General features: G+C 43.0%; 1 long non-coding RNA gene and 1 pseudogene across 1 annotated transcript in view; both read right to left on the reverse strand.

Moving 5' to 3' along the window:
• The window catches only part of LOC147703650 (uncharacterized), a 1,357,299-nt gene that overhangs the window by 530,175 nt on the left and 804,633 nt on the right, over nt 1-22,491 (reverse strand). The gene's annotated exons all lie outside the window — the stretch shown is intronic.
• LOC147703651 (uncharacterized) overlaps nt 7,619-22,491 on the reverse strand; it is a 57,369-nt pseudogene continuing 42,496 nt past the window's right edge.

Here is a 22,491-nt window from a genome sequence, read left to right on the forward strand (position 1 = left end):
TATGCCGAACAATGTACGGCAGGTTGCCATCCGCTCCTCTGCCACGCATCAGAGCCAATTGCAACGCCCTCTCATCTGCGCACCCGGCCAAGAGTCGCAATTCCCAATTGTCCGCGCCCGCGAACCAGCGCGCAGCCGGTATAAGTTGGGCCGCGTAGTAGTAGAGATCAAAGCGTGGGGCCTCCAAGCCCCCCTCCTCCCAGCGTCTGACCATCGTACGCAGCGCAACTCTGCTGCGTCTGCCTGCCCAGAGCAGGGAGGTAAGCATCGTATTAAGCTTGTTGAAAATTCGAGGAGGTAGAGGACAGAGGGTATTCTGTAGGATATACAATATTCTAGGCAGCATCACCATCTTTGAGACGGCCAATCGTCCCATAAGTGAGAGTGGCAGCGTATTCCAAAAGGATACAGATTGTTGTATTGAACTGAGCACACGGTCGGCGTTGCGGGCCAGCAATTGTTCATCCGAGACAGCCACCTGAATGCCCAAATAGCGGAAGGCCTCCATCTCCCACCGCAGCCCCAGGGGCGGGAAACCCACACGAGGGTCTTCACCGCATCCCGCAAGGGGAAAGATCAGGGACTTCTCAGGATTAAGACGCAGCCCAGAAGCTGCACCGAAGCGTTCCAAGTGGTGTAACAGGATCGGCAGCGACTCCCGCGGGGAGGTCAGGTAGAACAACGCATCGTCCGCATAAAGCGAAACCAGGTGTACCACATCCCCCACTCGTATTCCCCAGGGCGCCATCTCCGTGCGCAGTGTCACTGCAAGGGGCTCAATCGCCAGAGCGAACAGGAGCGGTGACAGGGGGCACCCCTGACGGGTGCCCCTGCCCAACCGCCACTCCTCCGAGCGGGCCGCTCCGAGCCTGACCCTGGCCGTAGGCGCACTGTAAAGGATACGAATCCATTTGCAGAAAAGGGGTCCCATCCCCGCTAACGAAGCACCTCCAACAAGTACCCCCAGCTAACTGTATCGAAGGCTTTAGCCAGGTCTATCGAGACCAGGACCTGAGGACCCTCCCTATCGCGCACCTCATGTAGAACGTGGTTCAGACGCCGAAGATTCATGGCGGTGTTGCGGCCCGGAATGAACCCGCACTGATCATGGTGAACCAGGTGCGTCATATGTGGGGCCAGCCGGGTGGCCAAAATCTTAGTAAGAATTTTGGCGTCGGTATTGATTAAAGTGATCGGCCGGTAGGCCGCAGGATCACAGTCATCCCCACCCGGTTTCAGGAGCATGCAGACCTCACCCTGCTGCATGGTGGGCGGGAGCGCGGCTCGCACCATCGCTTCATGGTATACCTGCAAGAGATGGGGCGCGAGGGTATCAACAAACGCCTGGTAAAACTCTGGGGGAAAACCGTCTCCTCCCGGCGACTTAGCCTTCGGCAGGGCGGCCACCGCCACCCTGACCTCTTGGAGCGTCACTGGGGTATCCATGTCCTCAGCATCCTCTTCAGAGAGGGTCTGAAGGGGCAAATCCCGGAGGTATGACTGATAGGACGCCTCTGTCACCAGGGGGTCAGCAGTATAGACCTTCTGCAGATGTGTGCGGAGCACCGCAAGAAGGTCCCGTTCCGAGTGCACTAGGACCCCAGCGGGATTTCTCAACACAACAATCCGCGCACGGGCCGATTCCCTTCGGAGAATCCAGGCCAGCAATCGGCCCGACTTGTCCCCCTCACGGTGAAGGCGTTGGCGATATCGACCGAGAGTGAATCTATCTAGCCGGTCTAGGATATCATGGACGCCTTCTCGGGCTGTCCGCTCAGAGTCCGCGTTCGACCCATCCGGGTCCGGTAAGGACTGATAGTGGCTGAGGCGCTCCTCAGCACTCGCGAGGTCACGGAGCAGCTGTTTGCGAACTCCATATGTCAGCCCCATGCAAGCGCCCCGCACGACTGCCTTAAGGGCATCCCACTTGGTCGCAAAAGGGATATCACCCACTTCCCAGTTCAGTTCCAGATAAGTACGCAGGGACGTCTCCACATGTTCCCGTCCCACCGGATCCTGCAGAAGATCCCCTGGCATCCGCCAGGTCCGTGGGCGGGAGGAGCGGTCCACCCACTGTACCGTGCATGTCACGGGCAAATGGTCGGATAAGAACCGGGCCTGATGTGTGACCGATAAAACAAGGGATGCGCCAATGTCGGCCGCGAGGACCCTGTCGAGCCTGCTATGTGTGTTATGTGTGGGGGTATAGCAAGTGTAAAGCTTCAGGCCCGGATTGCCGAGTCGCCAGACATCCACAGCACCCAGATTCTCCATTACCTCCCGGAGCCGTGTCGTCATCCGAGGTTTTGTACCCGCCCGGGGGGGATGCCTGTCCAGCAGTGGATCCAGTACACAATTAAAATCTCCAAACCAGAGGAGGGGGGCATCCAGGTCCGTCGCTATAAGCTCCTGCAGGCCAGTAAAGAAACTCGGGTCATCTATGTTAGGTGCATAAGAGTTCACCAGCAGGAAGTCCCTCCCATCCAGTTTCACACGTATAAGAACATATCTGCCCTCTACATCAGCCTCAACATACTGGACCGCTAGGGGTACCCCCGGAGCCACCCAGATCAGGACCGCCCTAGCATAGGTAGAGAAGGAGGAATGGAACACCTGACCCCTCCATTTCCTTGCCAATTTAAGAGCACCCTCCTCATTCAAATGCGTTTCCTGTAGGCACGCCACTGACACTCCATGCCGACGAAGGAAGGATAGCACCCTATACCGCTTGGAGCAAGTACCCAGGCCACGCACGTTCCAAGTTAAAAATTTGAATCCCATAAGCGTTGGTCTTGCCCATCCGGGCATCCAAGTTTAACTTCTGCAAACAGCCTCCTAGGGGCACGAACAGTAGTACACACCATGCCAAAAACAAATACCCCCCACAACTCCCCCCAACCCCACAGTACCCGCAACCAGCCAACCCCAAAAACAACCCCCCCCCCTCCCCCGCTCATAAGGAGGAATGACTCAACCGGAAAACACACCATCCCGGTCATCCCACACCAGCGCCATTCAAAAACAATGTGACCCAACACCCCATCAGAACCAGCAACAACCAAAAACGCTACCCTGCCCTTCCCCTGCCAGTGCCAGGACGTGCACAGCCACCCCATACACCACACGCACCCCACACTCACACACAACCAAACAAAACCACCCACCCTCCCCCCCAACTCCCCGAGGACCCCATGTTCCAGGACAGTCTCCGGGAACGTTCATGAAAGTCAATTCCAATGCTGGGCGACGGTACGCCATAAACTCTCGGACCCCGCACCACAACGCCTCGGCCAACATGGTGTCCATCCTCTGTTCAGCCCACCAACCAGGGCTCCCAGCACCAGGTAGAGACATCACCGGGCAGGTATAAACCAGGAGAGGCGACCCTCCCAACCTCCCAGGGCAACAACATTTTAACAAGACAGTACCTCATATCAGAGTTCACTCAGGCCGTGTGTCGGAGAGGGCGGTTTCCGGTATCACCGGGGGCGCAGAGTGTATCTCCAGCAAGGTTTCCTGCAGGGTATCTGGGACCAGGATCGCACCAGGTGTAGGGGCCTCAGGTGACTCCGGATCGGCCCCCGCCGTTGATGGTCTCACGTGGAGCGCCCCATCCTCGCCTACAGTAATCCGGGGCTCGGGAGAACCCCGGGATCCAGATCTACGTCTCCCTCTGCCTCGTCGACGTCTCTGGGGCCGGGTCCCCCAGGTCTCGCGGGGGCCACCCCGTTCACCAGGAGGTAGGTCGTCTCCCTGTATCTCGAGCCACTCCCACACTTCCGCCGGTGACTCAAAGAAGTGAGTGCGCCCTTGGGAGAGCACCTTGAGTTTGGCCGGGTACAGGAGCATATATTGTAGCTTCATGTCCCGAAGTTTCTGCTTGACGCCCAGGTAGGACTTCCGTTGCTCCTGCACCTGCTGAGTATAGTCGGGTAGATGGAAACACGACTATTTTCAATGGTGATGGACTCCATTTCTCTCGCGGCCCGTAGAATACAATCGCGATCTTTATAATTTAGAATCTTTGCAATGATGGCTCTAGGTGACTCGCCCGGGCGTGGAGGGGGAACCAGGGCCCTGTGTGCCCTCTCAACAACAAAGACACTGGACAGTCCGGTCGGGCATAGCTGGGTACGGATCCACGTCTCCAAGAAGCGTTCAGCGTTGCCCGCCTCAAGGCGCTCCGGCACGCCTAGGCCCTGCCTTCCGCATCCTCCGCCCTCCTCTCCAGTGCACGGGTAGTGGACGTCAGGTGCGCGACCGATTTCTGCAGGGAGGCCACTTCCGTTTGCAGTTAGGCAATATTGCCCTCCGCGTCTGAGACCTTGTCTGCCACCTTACGGAGGTCCGTCCGGAGGAGATTTACGTCTATCGACACCGTCTCGATCTGCCTCTCCAAGGCAGAATGGGATCCCTGGATCGCCTTCAGGATCTCTGCCCGGGAAGGTTCATGCGGTCCATCGCCCCCATCGTCCGGTCCCGTCTGCCGCGTGATCCTCTGCGATGGCAGTCTTGGGGTGGTATACTGCACGATGGTGTTGGGTTGGGAGGATTTCGCATTCCTGTCCTTGCGGGTCGTCATCCTGGGGGGCAGATCGGGAGCCCCCACGGGGCGCCTCAGCTAGGATTCACCCGGTCCCACCGGGTAGGCACAGGTCCCAACAGCAGGGCGAAGGCGGGAGGACCGGCGGAGAGGACAATGCAGCAGGGCGTACCGGTCAATCCGATCGAGGGCAGCCAACCAATCAGTTCCCCCGCCAACTAGTGCACCCGGGACGAGCCCCCTCACCATCCAGGAGCAACAGAACAATCTTCAAGCCTCTAGCGGCAAGGCGCAACGTGGGCCGGGGGTATCACAGTCTGTATCCCGCTGCTGCGTAGGTAGGAAGGCGCCCCGGCTCTCAGGCAATGTCGTGTATACCAGGGGGGCTCCAAGCCACCCACGTCCCCCGGAGCCCAACCCCTCAGGCCGCCGCAGGTCCCAGCGCCACCACAGGCTCCACGTGGAAGGGCCGCCGTAGTTCACTGTCCCGGGGAAGGGACGGAGGCCGCAATCCCCACAGCTGCAGCAAAACCAGGAGGGGCAGCCTGTGCAGGTCGCACCGGCACTCAGTGCGGGGACGGGCCAACAGATGCGGCAATATCAGTGAGAAGCCCTTGGTGGCCGCACCGCCTCAGCCCTCCAACAGTCCTGCAGAGCCCCAGGGACCAGGGAAGCACTCACCCGGGGCTGCGCTCCACAGCCGGGAGCTCCGGTACAGCAGAGGATCGGAGGGGGGAGGGGCGGGTGCTGCAACCCCTCACACGGGTCAGCGGAGATCACCGGACCCCAGATCAGCCTTCCACTAGTCGCCCCGGGCGCTCGCCACCATCTCCAGCAATCGAGGGGCCAGCAGCGGACGCGGTCAGCCCCGGAGCAGGAAATCGCCTTCACCGCCAGTCTCACACGCAGGCCCAGTCCGCGGACTCGCGTAGAACCTGGCGGAGCCCTCAGAGCGCCGCTTCGATCTCCGGCGGTGTTTTCCGGGGCACCGGAGGCTCTCTCGGCAATGTGGGGGTCCCCAGCGTGGCAGGTGAGGATCCGGACCGTCAGCTTCCCTTTGGAGGGTCCAGCAAGGATCTTGTAGGCAGGATTAGTGGGTCCTCGGACGGAGCTGGTGAAGCTCACGTCCTGTCGGCCATGCTGCTTGGCCACGCCCCCGTGTAAGGAAATTTTTAACAATTCATTTGGAGAAGACAAAAATGTTATGTTTTGGGAAAAAAGACAGCAAGTTTAATTGGTTTTGGGGCGTTTTGAAACTGGAATTGGTTAATGAATCCCGCTACCTAGGGATGTGGTTTCATAAATCCCTAAAGTGGAATACGCATCTTGAGGCCCAGAAAGCGAAAGCCCATACATCGATCGCTGGCATGAAAATCTTTAACCGCGATTACGGAGATATGTCTCACCGTCCGCAGTTAAAGGCATTCAGCGCAATGATTTCCCCACAGGTACTCTATGGTGCAGAAGTCCTTTATTTGAGCGGTAAAGGGGTCTGGGACCTTGAGGAAGGAAAGTGTCTGAAATCCCTGTTGTCCCTGCCCATGTCATCAATGATCCAAGCAATTAGAACGGAGCTAGGAACAACAGCCTGGGGGATCCAATCCCAAATATCTTTACTAAGGTGCTGGAAACGGCTGGATAAAGAGAAAGGCCAGAAAATATCCCAATGGTGTAGAAGTGAGATCCAATCCAGTAATTTAAGATGGGCAAAAATGAATAGGAAGAAAATCGAGCAGGTATGTGTGAATATAAAGGTTGAGATTTCCCCAGATTTACTACGAGTAGAGTGCACTAAAAGCACTTTGAAGAATCAGGGGCAAGAAGTCTCAAGAAATATAGCTATGGAATACTTGGCCAAGAAATAATTGGTCCAGTTTATGATTGAATCCTGGCCTAATGAAAATTGGTTCCCCTACCTGGACCTTCTGCCGAACCCTTGGTATAGGCAGGAGATCTTAAGACTGAGAATTGGTATAAAACCTTGGCTGGCAAATGAAGAATTTTAAAAAAAGTTGATGGACCGAAAAGGGTGTTGTAGGTGCCGCCTGGGTACAAAGGGGTACACAATGCATATCCTTCTAGATTGCACTTTAATCCTTGAGCAGAGAAAACAATGCCTTCGCCCTATATTTTCAAAATATAACACAAGGACACGAATAAAGGCAATCAACTTACTCATAGAAATGCCCGCCATTGAAATCACAATTGCTCTAGGGAATTTCATAAAGGTAATACAAAGATTTAAAAAAAACTTATGATCACATTTTTAGAAATGTTATCGTTAAATAGATGAACTATGAAGCTTTTAAGAAACTGGATGTTTTTAAGTGTATATATTTTATATGCTTTCGGTTAGGACAGGTATGCCCTAAGAATGTTTTGCTGCAATTGCTACCTATTTGAAGAAATGTTTTAAACTGTGAATCTTATAAATGGTTTTGTAGAATGTTTTATCTGTATACTTTTGAATTGTTTAAAGACTAAAGTCTAAATAAACATAATCTTGACTGACTATACCTAAGCAAGGGGTGATTACACGAATGTCTGACATATTATCGAAAGACACCATATCGTGATACACTAATATCGGCACAAATATATCAAACACACTATTATCGACATCCTATACGTAACTATAAACATACAAATATATCGGATACATAATATCGACATACATAAACACCGATATCAATAATATCGACTACATAGATATCGATGGTAATAAATATCGATCACAGTAAATAACATACACAAGAACTAAAATATCGAAATCACAAATATCGTCAACAATAATATCGTCTAATCAAATATATTGGGAATTTATATATATATATATATATATATATATATATATATATATATATATATATATATATATACATTTTTTTAACATAATATAATGTTATTAGCAATAAAATACACACTTCATATTTAAATATACATTTATATATTTTTTTCAAAAATGTTAAACAATTAATTATTATCTATTATATAAGCGAGACATTTAAATAAAATGATTTCCCTTTTTTTCTAAATATAAGTAAATTGCATTTGCCTTATATAACAACATGAAACTCACAACTGAAATTCAAAAATACAAATTAACCAATCAACACACAGAATTAGTAATATAACCAATCACAAAGTAATTGCTAATTACAATCCTCTATATAAACAATTACCCACTAAACACAAACCACTTGCTAAAACAAACGAAAGGAGATACATCTCTGGATGAATTGCAGCACACCGACAAGAACATCAATATTAACAGGATACAATAATAGGTTTCAAGTAAGTAACTCTAATAAACTAAATTTAAATAACTGCTAAAATGTTAATTCCTTACTAAATATCCACTTCTCCTTTTCCCTAACAACTACAGAATACTCTACTAATAAATAACAGACAACTGATTTCTGAAAACACAGAAACTACTAAAAATGTAAATATAATCTCAATATTAAGTAACTATTTATAGCTTTGAAATAAAATATAAGTTATAATGAATATATCCTATCCTTTTTAATTTCTCTCCTAACGCTACAGAAAACTCTACTAACAAATACAAGACTACACAACTCTAAAACAAAGATACAACTAACAAAGTAAGTATAGTTTTACACTAAATTAACTGGAACAATCCCAACAAATGAGCACATGTTGTAATTAATTATACATACCTACTTTTTTTTCTCTAATACCACTACAGAAAAGTCTACAGACAAAAAACAGCGAAGATAAATCCGAAAACCAAAGATACAAAAAACTAAGTAAGTATATTCTAACACTAAAGTAACTGGTAAAATGTTCTAAAAAAAACACACACGTTAACATTTCTAACACATATCTACTTTATTTATCCAAATCCCACTACAGAAAACTACACTAAAAAAGAACAGAGAACAAAACTCCAATATCTAAAATAAAACTAACAAAGTAAGTATATCCAAACACTAAATTAACTGGTAAAAATGACAAAAATTAGCACTTGTTCTAATTAATAACAATTATCTACTTTATTTTTTCAGCTAACACTACAGAAAACTATACTGACAAAATACAGAATTCCAAAATCCGAATACCAAAGATACAACTCACTAAGTAAGTATATTCAAGCACTAAAGTAACTGGTAAAATGTTAAAAACCTACACACATGGTGACATTTCTAACACATATGTACTTTTTATTTTCAGATAACACTACTGAATACTCTACTAAGAAAGAACATACAACTCTACTCCAAAATCCTACCTAAAACTAAGAAAGTAAGTATCTTCACAATTTTTATTAAAATCCTACACTTATTAGTAGCCAGTTTTATAGCAAGAATTGGCACTGAAACTCAAAATATACACTAAATCAAGTAATAACAATGACATTTATTTTTTCCTAACAGATCAAACAACATAAGAAAACACAGTCCACAACTAAAGAATTAAGCATATCAAAATATTTCACAGATTTGAAAAATAAGTAAGTATATACAAGACAATTGTTCACTTACTTAAGATTAAAAACAAACATTTCCTTTTAATTAACTATTAAATATATCTCTTGTAGATTTACAAACAACAAAATGACTGAAGGAGCAGAATTTGTAACCAGCCAGAAAGGAAAGCTATTACTCTGCTACATGGGTTACACTTATACCCAAGAGAAACAATTTGGACTGAAAGTAAATTGGAAATGTTGCAAATATTATTCCAACAAGTGTTATGGAAGGGCAACAACTAGAGAAGCAACTGTACTTTATACTAGGGAACACAACCATCCACCAAACGTAACAGAAATAGAAGTTAGAACAGCATTAGAAAATATAAAAGAGGCAAGCAGAGGTTCCCAAAAACAAACCAAGTCATATTAAAAGAAGAAATTCCCAAAATTCCTAAAACTGCCACAACACAGATGCCAAATATTCTTGCCGGCCTGGATCACGAGAATGGCCAAGTGCCGGCGTGAGCAGTCAGGTATCCAGGAGTGATAGCGGGAACAGAGACCCCAGTTACAGGGAATTGACCCTAAATAGGCCCAGAGTCTCCACCCCCTGACCCCCAGGTCACGCGATATTGCTGGACCGGAAATGGGTCGGCCGGACGCAGATTGGGCCGTCCGCCCGACCAACCACCAGAGACCAGGGGCGAGCGGGGTCCAGAGAGGCCGGGTCCTAAGTGCGCGCGGCGTGATTCTCCGCGCTTGTCATAGGACCCGTACCCTCCAGATATTCCCCCGCCGCCCAACTTCCCTAGACATGCAAGATCCCCACATTTTGAAATCACCAAGAGATTCAAGTGGGGTTAAAAAGGCCATGTTTATTCACAACATTGTATAAACATGACAAGCAATAACATGCATATCTAATATTTACAAGTTATATTCATAACTACATTTATGAGCATATCATGCTCCATCACCTTCCTAACCATAAGGGAGGAACATCATCTGGTTCGCATCTCGCAACTGGGTATCCTACGCCAAGTGCCGTGCACCTGCCCCTTAGAGTGTTGGGTCCCGCCCTTCGATCCTTGTCCGCCATTTCCGGGGCCCACCTCTCGACCACCAGGCTGCCCAGGGTCGCCCGGGAGGCTCGAAATCTGTCGCCCTAGCCTCCCCAGCCGGTGGTCACTTCCTCCCAGTGGAGAACTTGCCATATCCCCCCTCAGAGCTGGCCTATGGACCCCGGCAGGCGGGCTCCCATCCATTTTGTTTAGCCACTAGTTACTGATCGCAGGTCTCCGCCACAAGGGTGGCCAAGGCCCACAGGTCTGATACCCTCCCCACCTGCGTTCAGAATAAATGACCAAAGTTCTCGGATAAAAGTATCAGTTCCAAAGTCCGACAAATGTACCCCATCCTGGTGGTACATCACTTCTCCGGAAATCATCCGGTGCTGGAGGTAGCGCAAGCGGCCCTTCACTGAGCACAACCTTGCTAGTTCGCCGTTCAATCGCCTCACCGAGACGTTCAAAGACCTAGGACGCACTCCTGGGCCCCATGCCCTGCGTGATATCATGCCTGACCAGACAATTTTCGTTGATGGGAACTCATGCCCCAACCAGGCAAACTCTGCCAATAGGGCCTCCTTGACAGCCAAGCGCCCTCTGTCGACCATGTCGTTGCCTCCCAAGTGCAAGATAATCCAATCAGGCGATTTGTGCTCTCGTGCCCTGAGCTCCTCGACGATCCGCCTCAAGTGTCGGATACGCATCCCTCCAATGCCATGCCATACGAATTCGGTCTCGCCGAATGCGCCCGGTTTCACCACCTCTCTTCGCTGCAAGCGCACCGCCGCGCGACGCACGAAAGAGTGCCCGAGTACCCATACCACGGAAGCGGGCATACTAATCAGAAAGGAGAGAGATGGAGCCGTTAGACACTGCACACATATGTTTTCACAACAATTCAGGCCTTACATATCGCTTATAGCAGTCAGAGGTCCAGCGACCTACGCCTTTCGCAGTGTTGGGGGCGAGACCGGCCCCAGCCGCCAAAGTTGCGGCGCCAATCCTGAAGGAATGGGAAGAGTAACCCACTGCACCTAGACCCAGATTCCCCAGGGCCAACCCGAATACTGCCTTGAACTGGTATTGGGACAGGCAATCCCCGTTTTTATGGACGAAAAGAGCCGACCCCCCCCAGCTGGGCGTCGGGCCAGGTACGCCTGCATACGGGATACGGGGCAGGCAGCTATCCCAGGGGCTGGCAGCAAATGGATGGTGACCCCCCTTTCCTGTTTGGTCGGTCTTGGACCGTCTCAAACGCAATACTAAGCCCCCCGGGGAAAGGGAGATATCCTTGTACTGCAAGCCCCCCCCATGGTCTACTCTGGAGGCCCCCACTATCTCACCCAGGCGAAAGGCCCCGTAGAAGGCGAGGCAGAAGGCCGCCCCCAGCATGGTTCCCTCGAACGGTGAATGACAAATAACAGGCAGTACTCCCAAAATATCAATCAAGGTCGTGAGATCCAAAGGCCTACGACAGTCCCGCCGTGGCCCCTCTAATCGGGCCCATCCCGCTAAGGCCTTCCTGATCAAGAATGAAGCCCCAGGGTCCCGCTCCCCTGCTAGTTTAGCAAAGAAGCCTATCGCTGCAAGGGAGGCCCTAGCATATGACACTGTTTTGCCCTGATTCCGCAGAGCCTGTAAAAAAGGGTACATCGCTTTAGTAGAAAAGATCCTCGCATTTCCTGTCTGCTCCACAAATGATCTGTAAACATTAAACTGTGACTGATAGGCACGTTTGGTGCGATCACTCAGAGCGGCACCTACCAGCCCCGCTAAAGCGGGGCTCCAATTTTCCACAGTGACGTAGGGAACGTTGTCATGCACTCTTCCGCCTGCGGGTGGAACCTCCGGAAGTCCTGCAACTTGGAACAAGACAAAGCGTCAGCAGCATGGTTATCAACACCAGGTATATGCGCAGCCTTAAAAGTCAGATTCAATTTTAAGCATGCCAACACCAACAGCTTCAACAACCTCAGCACATGTGGGCAAGTCGCCCCTTGCCGATTGATAACCTGAACCACCGCCATGTTATCCGACCAAAAGGTCACTGCCCTGTCCCTGAAGCGCTCCGCCCAGACCGTAACTGCCACCAAAATGGGAAAAAGCTCTAAAAAAGCTAAATTCTTTGTCAAGCCTGCTAAGTGCCACTCCGTTGGCCAGACCGCCCCGCACCAGGAAGGGCCCAAGATCGCCCCAAAACCAACGCTCCCGGCTGAATCGGTGTATAGGCCTAGCTCAACACTGGACACCGGCGGCGTGGGCCAAACTACCCGCCTGTTGAAGTCTGTCAGGAAGTCACGCCACACCTTGAGGTCCTCCTTAACCCCTGCTTTTAATCGCAACCGATGATGCTTCTGGGTAAGACCTACCATCGCTCTGGCTATAGACCTCGAGAAAGGGCGCCCCATGGGAATGATGCGCAAAGCAAAATTTAGCTGACCCACTAGAACCTGTAACTGATGCAGCGTCACCTTCGGACACGCCAAGGCTACCTCAATGGCTAGGGAAAAAGCTCTTACTTTATCCATTGGCAATCTACATTCCCCCGCTATTGTGTCAATTTCGATGCCCAGGAAGGACATGCATGTGTTAGGGCCGACTGTCTTGCTCGGTGCCAGCGGCACTCCAAATTCCTTCAACATAGCCACCAGCTGCCTCAGGGCCAAAGCGCAGGCATTTGAAGACGTGGGCCCATCACCATGAAGTCGTCTAAGTAATGCACCACATCTGTACATCCTGACTTTTGCGTAAACACCCACTGCAGCATGGAGCTAAAGGTCTCAAAGTACTAGCAGGAGACCGCACAACCCATAGGCATACATCTGTCGTAATAAAATTGCTGTTGGACCTGAAAGCCTAGCAAATGGTAATCCTCGGGGTGCACCGGCAACAAGCGGAATGCTGACTCAATATCTGTTTTCGCTAGCAACGCCCCCCGGCCTAGATCCCTCCCTTTCTGAACCGCGGCATCAAAGGACGAGTACGTCACTGAGCATACTGCCGGGTCGATGGCATCATTTACCGATGCACCCTTTGGTGCAGATAAGTTATGAATCATCCTGAATTGTCTCGGCTCCTTCTTGGGCACTACTCCCAGAGGGGAGCACACATAGTTCTCCCAGGGAGGAGCCGGGAAAGGGCCTGCTACTCGGCCTAAGGTCCGTTCCTTTTCCACCTTTGTGGCCACTACTGAGGGATGGGTTCTCGCTGAAACTTGGTTCCTACACTGGCTAATAGGGGGGACATGAGACACTGGGATACGAAATCCCCTGGAAAAACCCTCAAACAACATCTTAGCAGCTGCCCTGTCTGGGTACCTATTCAACCAAAAAATAATCTTTGCGATATCGACTGGAGTAAGCAGGTTAGACTTGGGGGGGCTTGATAACCTTAGGGGCTGTACCCCCCCGTTCTTTGGATTTCTTGTTGCACTTGGGTTCGGGATGGGACGGGTGATCGCAGTAGGCGCATGCGTGCTTAAACTTGCACTGCCCGGAGGGCCATGTGCACCCTTTGCCATTGAATGCCCAGCATGTACCTTTCTTCTCGCCCGGCCCTCCCTGTGAAGTCCGAAAAGGCTGCCTAGCCGGGTGTTCCCTATTGCTCACGCTATCTAACCAGGCATTGACCTCAACCTGATCCCAACAAATGGAGGGGTTTTCTTCCTTCGCCCAGCGAAACTCCCCATCATATGTCAGCCATGCTGAACCCCCATGAGTGGAGTGGGCCTTCACGATCTTATTGGTGTAAAAAACTAACGGGAAAGCCAACTCTGGCCTTTTTTCCAACAACACCGTCACATAAACTGGAAAGCCGAACAGCCAATTGGTTATTGTTTCCTCAATCCTAGGTCTCCGATCTCGGAAGGAGTGCTCTTTCCCCTCCCTGTCCTTGTAATCCTCCTCTATTCTCTTCGGCCTGATAAGGGAGAATATATCTACGTAGGCCCCCCTCCAAATCTTCTCTCGCATTTCCATACTCATATGCGTAGCTAACATCCCTGACTGAGACAACACGTTCCCCTGACTAGCCCCCACCTCGCTGCTCCTTGCTGTAGCGTCGCCAGGCTTACCTCCTGTAGGTGTTACAGCTATCGCTGTCGCGGGGGGATGGGCTCCAATCGCTACGCTGGGCAACGCCTTGCGCGACTCGACTAAGAGCGCCAACTGCCTCTGAATGTCCTGCAATGCGCCCTGTTCTGTGGCCTGAGGGGGCACCCATGGTTTATGTTCCGGAAACAGACGTAGCAGAACACTACAACATTCTAATAGACAGCACCTTTTATGAATAAAATTAAGCAAAATTGAGTCCATTTTTGGACTACTTTGAAGACACCTGGGTAGGCAGACTCCATAGATCTGGCCACAGAAGAAACCCTAAATTCCTAATACCCTGGTGGAACGTTTACAGAAGCACCTTAAATGGTGAATCAAAAACTAACAACGCAGTAGAAGGTTGGCACAATGCCTTTATACAATCAACTGGCAGAACAAAACCAAGTTTAGAACATTTTATTAAATGCCTACAAAAAGAACAAAGCTACCAGGAATTCAGAATGGAGCAATCCATAACTGAACTAGTCCCTAAAAAATCAAAACAAAACAAGCAAATGCACAAATACCTAGAAGAACAAGTAAAGTTATATCCTAGTACAAAAGGCATTGAATACTTAAACATAATTGCCAAAACACTACTCTGAAGAAATCTCAACACCAAACCAGTCCCTAAAAATGAAACCTAAACATTCAGAATAACATTTAAATCTTTTTTTGAAACTCTTTAATGTATGCAATATATATAATAATTAATTACATATATATGCACACATTACTTAAAAATAAGAACTATAAAACAAAACAATAATAATATTTACATTACCCACCCCAAAAAAAAGAAAATTTACTTACCAATCATTTTGCAATTCCAGTAAAATCCTTCTCCACCAAAATAATCCAGTTAGTGAAAAGTTAACCCCCCAAAAAATGAAAAAATACAACTGTACCAAAATTCGACAATCCATCCAATGAAGATCCTTCGAAGAACCATAAAAATCCCGAAAAAGTGTAAAAAATAGAAGAAACGCTCCAGGAAAACCGAAAACTTTAAAGAAATGTTTGAAAGCCATTAGTTAATAAAACTAACAAACACTTCCTTAAAAAAAAAACGCTACTTCCGATAGGGCGAGCACCTAGAACAGAAACATATAAAACATACATTCCCACCCAGATAAAACAACACATAAACAACTACTAACATTAGTATTAACATTATATTCCTACTACATATACTTAAAACATGGATATAGTAACTCTCAAAACAAGCCTAAAACAAGGTAAAAGTACGAGTAGCTACCACACGTAAATAATCGATCTCAAAAACTAAAATACAACTCACTTACATCTAACAACAGTAAATAGCAGCAGACTACTCTCAAAACTACATTAAAACACACATAAAACATATAAAACAAACCTTACCTTAAGCGACGTGAAGTCTCTCCCAACCGCAAGCTGCTTTTCATCCAAATGACACAAAACGACCTAACCCGGTTACAAAATAAAGAACCCAAAAGTAACAAAATAGTCCGATCTAAGAAACATAATATTAAATCTTTGTAAATTCACCTAAAATAATTACAAAATGCCTACTATATTTTATAAAGATGTTTTTTTCTTCCTGGAATTAAATAATTGTGAAATATGTATTAAAACTGTACCAATAAATATTATGAATTAAATATATATTTTTTTAATTATTAGAAATGTTATAAAATGTTACACAATATTGTGATATCCTATTCTTGTTTGTAAAAACATATACCTATATCTAAAAAACTTTTGTATAAAAATCTATTGTTTAAAAAATTAATATTAATATTTTAAATCTTAATATTAATTTTTAAATTGTATTTACTAACAACATATGTAACAGTATAAATAAGTGATATTACATATAAGCATATTATATTGTCTATTGTCTTCTTTTAAAAAAAAATGATTTTTTATAAAGTTTTTTTTACAAATATACATGTTTAATAAATGTAAATAATATAATTTTGAAACTTTTATCCCTGCAAAATATACAGTACCTAATACATTTATGTTGTTGAAAAATATGGTAATAATTTTCTGTGTTTTTACTACTATGATCTTAAAAATATATATTTTCCATACACAAAATGTATATATATTGATTTATATACATAAATAAACAACTCTTCCCACAATAATGCAAATAAATATCAAGTACTTGCTGGACGCTAATTAGATATAATTTACTATTCCCACTCCAGTCTACATAAAATTGAAGTAGATGCTGGACACTAATGAAATATAATTTACTATTCCCACTCCAGTTTACATAAAATTGAAGTAGGTGCTGGACACTAATTAAATATAATTTAATATTCCCACTCCAATCTACATAAAATTGAAGTAGGTGCTGGACACTAATTATATATAAATTACTATTCCCACTCCAATCTACATAAAATTTAAGTAGGTGCTGGACACAAATTAAATATAATTTACTATTCCCACTGCAGTCTACATAAAATTAAAGAAGATGCTGGACACAAATTAAATATATTTTACTATTCCCACTCCAGTCTACATAAAATTAAAGTAGGTGCTGGACACTAACTAAATATAATTTACTATTCCCACTCCAGTCTACATAAAATTGAAGTAGGTGCTGGACACTAATTAAATATAATTTACTATTCTAACTCCAGTCTACATAAAATTGAAGTAGGTGCTGGACACTAATTAAATATAATTTACTATTCCCACTCCAGTCTACATTACATTAAAGTAGGTGCTGGACACTAATTAAATATAATTTACTATTCCCACTCCAGTGTACATTAAATAGAAGTAGGTGCTGGACACTAATTAAATATAATTTACTATTCCAACTCCAGTCTACATAAAATTGAAGTAGGTGCTGGACACTAATTAAATATAATTTACTATTCCCACTCCAGTCTACATAAAATTGAAGTAGGTGCTGGACACTAATTAAATATAATTTACTATTCCCACTCCAGTCTACATAACATTGAAGTAGGTGCTGGACACTAATTAAATATAATTTACTGTTCCCACTCCAATCTACATAAAATTGAAGTAGGTTCTGGACACTAATTAAATATAATTTACTATTCCCACTCCAGTCTACATAAAATTGAAGTAGGTGCTGGACAATAATTAAATATAATTTACTATTCCCACTCCAGTCTACATAAAATTGAAGTAGGTGCTGGACACTAATTAAATATAATTAACTATTCCCACTCCAGTCTACATAAAATTGAAGTAGATGCTGGACACTAATTAAATAAAATTTTTAAATAAAATTTACTATTCCCACTCCAGTCTACATAAAATAGAAGTAGGTGCTGGACACTAATTAAATATAAATTACTATTCCCACTCTAGTCTACATAAAATTGAAGTAGGTGCTGGACACTAATTAAATATAATTATCTATTCCAACTCCAGTCTATATAAAATTGAACTAGGTGCTGGACACTTATTCAATATAATTATCTATTCCAACTCCAGTCTACATAAAATTGAAGTAGGTGCTGGACACTAATTAAACATAATTAACTATTCCCACTCCAGTCTACATAAAATTGAAGTAGGTGCTGGACACTAATTAAATATAATTTACTATTCCCACTCCAGTCTACATAAAATTGAAGTAGGTGCTGGACACTAATTAAATATAATTAACTATTCCCACTCCAGTCTACATAAAATTGAAGTAGGTGCTGGACACTAATTAAATAAAATTATCTATTCCAACTCCAGTCTACAATAAATTGAAGTAGGTGCTGGACACTAATTAAATATAATTTACTATTCCCACTCCAGTCTACATTAAATTGAAGTAGGTGCTGGGCACTAATTAAATATAATTTACCATTTCCACTCCAGTCTACATAAAATTGAAGTAGGTGCTGGACACTAATTAAATATAATTTACTTTTCCCACTCCAATCTACATAAAATTGTAGTAGGTGCTGGACACTAATTAAATATAATTTACTATTCCCACTCCAATCTACATAAAATTGAAGTAGGTTCTGGACACTAATTAAATATAATTTACTATTCCCACTCCAGTCTACATAAACTTTAAGTATGTGCTGGACACTAATTACAATTAATTATCTATTCCAACTCCCGTCTACATAAAATTGAAGTAGGTGCTGAACAGTAATTAAATATAATTTACTATTCCCACTCCAGTTTACATAAAATAGAAGTAGGTGCTGGACACTAATTAAATATAATTTACTTCTCCCACTCCAATCTACATAAAATTGAAGTAGGTGCTGGACACTAATTAAATATAATTTACTATCCCACTCCAATCTACATAACATTGAAGTAGGTGCTGGACAATAATAATTTACTATTCCCACTCCAGTCTACATACAATTGAATAGGTGCTGGACACTAATTAAATATAATTAACTATTCCCACTCCAGTCTACATAAAATTGAAGTAGATGCTGGACACTAATTAAATAAAATTTACTATTCCCACTCCAGTCTACATAAAATAGAAGTAGGTGCTGGACACTAATTAAATATAAATTACTATTCCCACTCCAGTCCACATAAAATTGAAGTAGGTGCTGGACACTAATTAAATATAATTATCTATTCCAACTCCAGTCTACATAAAATTGAAGTAGGTGCTGGACACTTATTCAATATAATTATCTATTCCAACTCCAGTCTACATAAAATTGAAGTAGGTGCTAGACACTAATTAAATATAATTAACTATTCCCAGTCCAGTCTACATAAAATTGAAGTAGGTGCTGGACACTAATTAATTATAATTATCTATTCCAACTCCAGTCTACATGAAATTGAAGTAGGTGCTGGACAATAATTAAATATAATTTACTATTCCCACTCCAGTCTTCATTAAATTGAAGTAGGTGCTGGGCACTAATTAAATATAATTTACCATTCCCACTCCAGTCTACATAAAATTGAAGTAGGTGATGGACACTAATTAAATATAATTTACTTTTCCCACTCCAATCTGCATAACATTGAAGTAGGTGCTGGACACTAATTAAATATAATTTACTATTCCCACTCCAATCTACATAAAATTGAAGTAGGTTCTGGACACTAATTAAATATAATTTACTATTCCCACTCCAGTATACATAAAATTGAAGTATGTGCTGGACACTAATTACATATAATTATCTATTCCCGTTCCAGTCTACATAAAATTGAAGTAGGTGCTGGACAGTAATTAAATATAATTTACTATTCCCACTCCAGTCTACATAAAATAGAAGTAGGTGCTGGACACTAATTAAATATAATTTACTATTCCCACTCCAGTCTACATAAAATTGAAGTAGGTGCTGGACACTAATTAAATATAATTTACTATTCCCACTCCAGTCTACATTAAATTGAAGTAGGTGCTGGACACTAATTAAATATAAATTACTATTCCCACTCCAGTCTACATAAAATTGAAGTAGGTGCTGGACAATAATTAAATATAATTTACTTTTCCCACTCCAATCAACATAAAATTGAAGTAGGTTCTGGACATTAATTACATATAATTTACTATTCCCACTCCAGTCTACATAAAATTGAAGTAGGTTCTGGACACTAATTAAATATAATTTACTATTCCCACTCCAATCTACATAAAATTGAAGTAGGTGCTGGACTCTAATTAAATATAAATTACTATTCCCACTCCAATCTACATAAAATTTAAGTAGGTGCTGGACACAAATTAAATATAATTTACTATTCCCACTGCAGTCTACATAAAATTAAAGTAGATGCTGGACACTAATTAAATATATTTTACTATTCCCACTCCAGTCTACATAAAATTAAAGTAGGTGCTGGACACTAATTAAATATAATTTACTATTCCCACTCCAGTCTACATAAAATTGAAGTAGGTGCTGGACACTAATTAAATATAATTTACTATTCTAACTCCAGTCTACATAAAATTGAAGTAGGTGCTGGACACTAATTAAATATAATTTACTATTCCGACTCCAGTCTACATTACATTGAAGTAGGTGCTGGGCACTAATTAAATATAATTTACTTTTCACACTCCAGTCTACATTAAATAGAAGTAGGCGCTGGACATTAATTAAATATAATTTACTATTTCCACTCCAGTCTACATAAAATTGAAGTAGGTGCTGGACACTAATTAAATATAATTTACTATTCCCACTCCAGTCTACATAACATTGAAGTAGGTGCTGGACACTAATTAAATATAATTTACTATTCCCACTCCAATCTACATAAAATTGAAGTAGGCTCTGGACACTAATTAAATATAATTTACTATTCCCACTCCAGTCTACATAAAATTGAAGTAGGTGCTGGACAATAATTAAATATAATTTACTATTCCCACTCCAGTCTACATAAAATTGAAGTAGGTGCTGGACACTAATTAAATATAATTTACTATTCCCACTCCAGTCTACATTAAATTGAAGTAGGTGCTGGACACTAATTAAATATAAATTACTATTCCCACTCCAGTCTACATAAAATTGAAGTAGGTGCTGGACACTAATTAAATATAATTTACTTTTCCCACTCCAATCAACATAAAATTGAAGTAGGTTCTGGACATTAATTATATATAATTTACTATTCCCACTCCAGTCTACATAAAATTGAAGTAGGTTCCGGACACTAATTAAATATAATTTACTATTCCCACTCCAATCTACATAAAATTGAAGTAGGTGCTGGACTCTAATTAAATATAAATTACTATTCCCACTCCAATCTACATAAAATTTAAGTAGGTGCTGGACACAAATTAAATATAATTTACTATTCCCACTGCAGTCTACATAAAATTAAAGTAGATGCTGGACACTAATTAAATATATTTTACTATTCCCACTCCAGTCTACATAAAATTAAAGTAGGTGCTGGACACTAATTAAATATAATTTACTATTCCCACTCCAGTCTACATAAAATTGAAGTAGGTGCTGGACACTAATTAAATATAATTTACTATTCTAACTCCAGTCTACATAAAATTGAAGTAGGTGCTGGACACTAATTAAATATAATTTACTATTCCCACTCCAGTCTACATTACATTGAAGTAGGTGCTGGACACTAATTAAAGATAATTTACTTTTCCCACTCCAGTCTACATTAAATAGAAGTAGGCGCTGGACATTAATTAAATATAATTTACTATTTCCACTCCAGTCTACATAAAATTGCAGTAGGTGCTGGACACTAATTAAATATAATTTACTATTCCCACTCCAGTCTACATAACATTGAAGTAGGTGCTGGACACTAATTAAATATAATTTACTATTCCCACTCCAATCTACATAAAATTGAAGTAGGCTCTGGACACTAATTAAATATAATTTACTATTCCCACTCCAGTCTACATAAAATTGAAGTAGGTGCTGGACACTAATTAAATATAATTAACTATTCCCACTCCAGTCTACATAAAATTGAAGTAGATGCTGGACATTAATTAAATAAAACTTACTATTCCCACTCCAGTCTACATAAAATAGAAGTAGGTGCTGGACACTAATTAAATATAAATTACTATTCCCACTCAAGTCTACATAAAATTGAAGTAGGTGCTGGACACTAATTAAATTTAATTATCGATTCCAACTCCAGTCTACATAAAATTGAAGTAGATGCTGGACACTAATTAAATATAATTTACTATTCCCACTCCAGTTTACATAAAATTGAAGTAGGTGCTGGACACTAATTAAATATAATTTACTATTCCCACTCCAATCTACATAAAATTGAAGTAGGTGCTGGACACTAATTATATATAAATTACTATTCCCACTCCAATCTACATAAAATTTAAGTAGGTGCTGGACACAAATTAAATATAATTTACTATTCCCACTGCAGTCTACATAAAATTAAAGAAGATGCTGGACACAAATTAAATATATTTTACTATTCCCACTCCAGTCTACATAAAATTAAAGTAGGTGCTGGACACTAATTAAATATAATTTACTATTCCCACTCCAGTCTACATAAAGTTGAAGTAGGTGCTGGACACTAATTAAATATAATTTACTATTCTAACTCCAGTCTACATAAAATTGTAGTAGGTGCTGGACACTAATTAAATATAAGTTACTATTCCCACTCCAGTCTACATTACATTGAAGTAGGTGCTGGACACTAATTAAATATAATTTACTATTCCCACTCCAGTCTACATAAAATTGAAGTAGGTGCTGGACACTAATTAAATATAATTTACTATTCCCACTCCAGTCTACATAACATTGAAGTAGGTGCTGGACACTAATTAAATATAATTTACTGTTCCCACTCCAATCTACATAAAATTGAAGTAGGTTCTGGACACTAATT

Source organism: Lissotriton vulgaris, chromosome 7 (assembly GCF_964263255.1).
Source record: "Lissotriton vulgaris chromosome 7, aLisVul1.2, whole genome shotgun sequence".
Taxonomy (NCBI): domain Eukaryota; kingdom Metazoa; phylum Chordata; class Amphibia; order Caudata; family Salamandridae; genus Lissotriton; species Lissotriton vulgaris.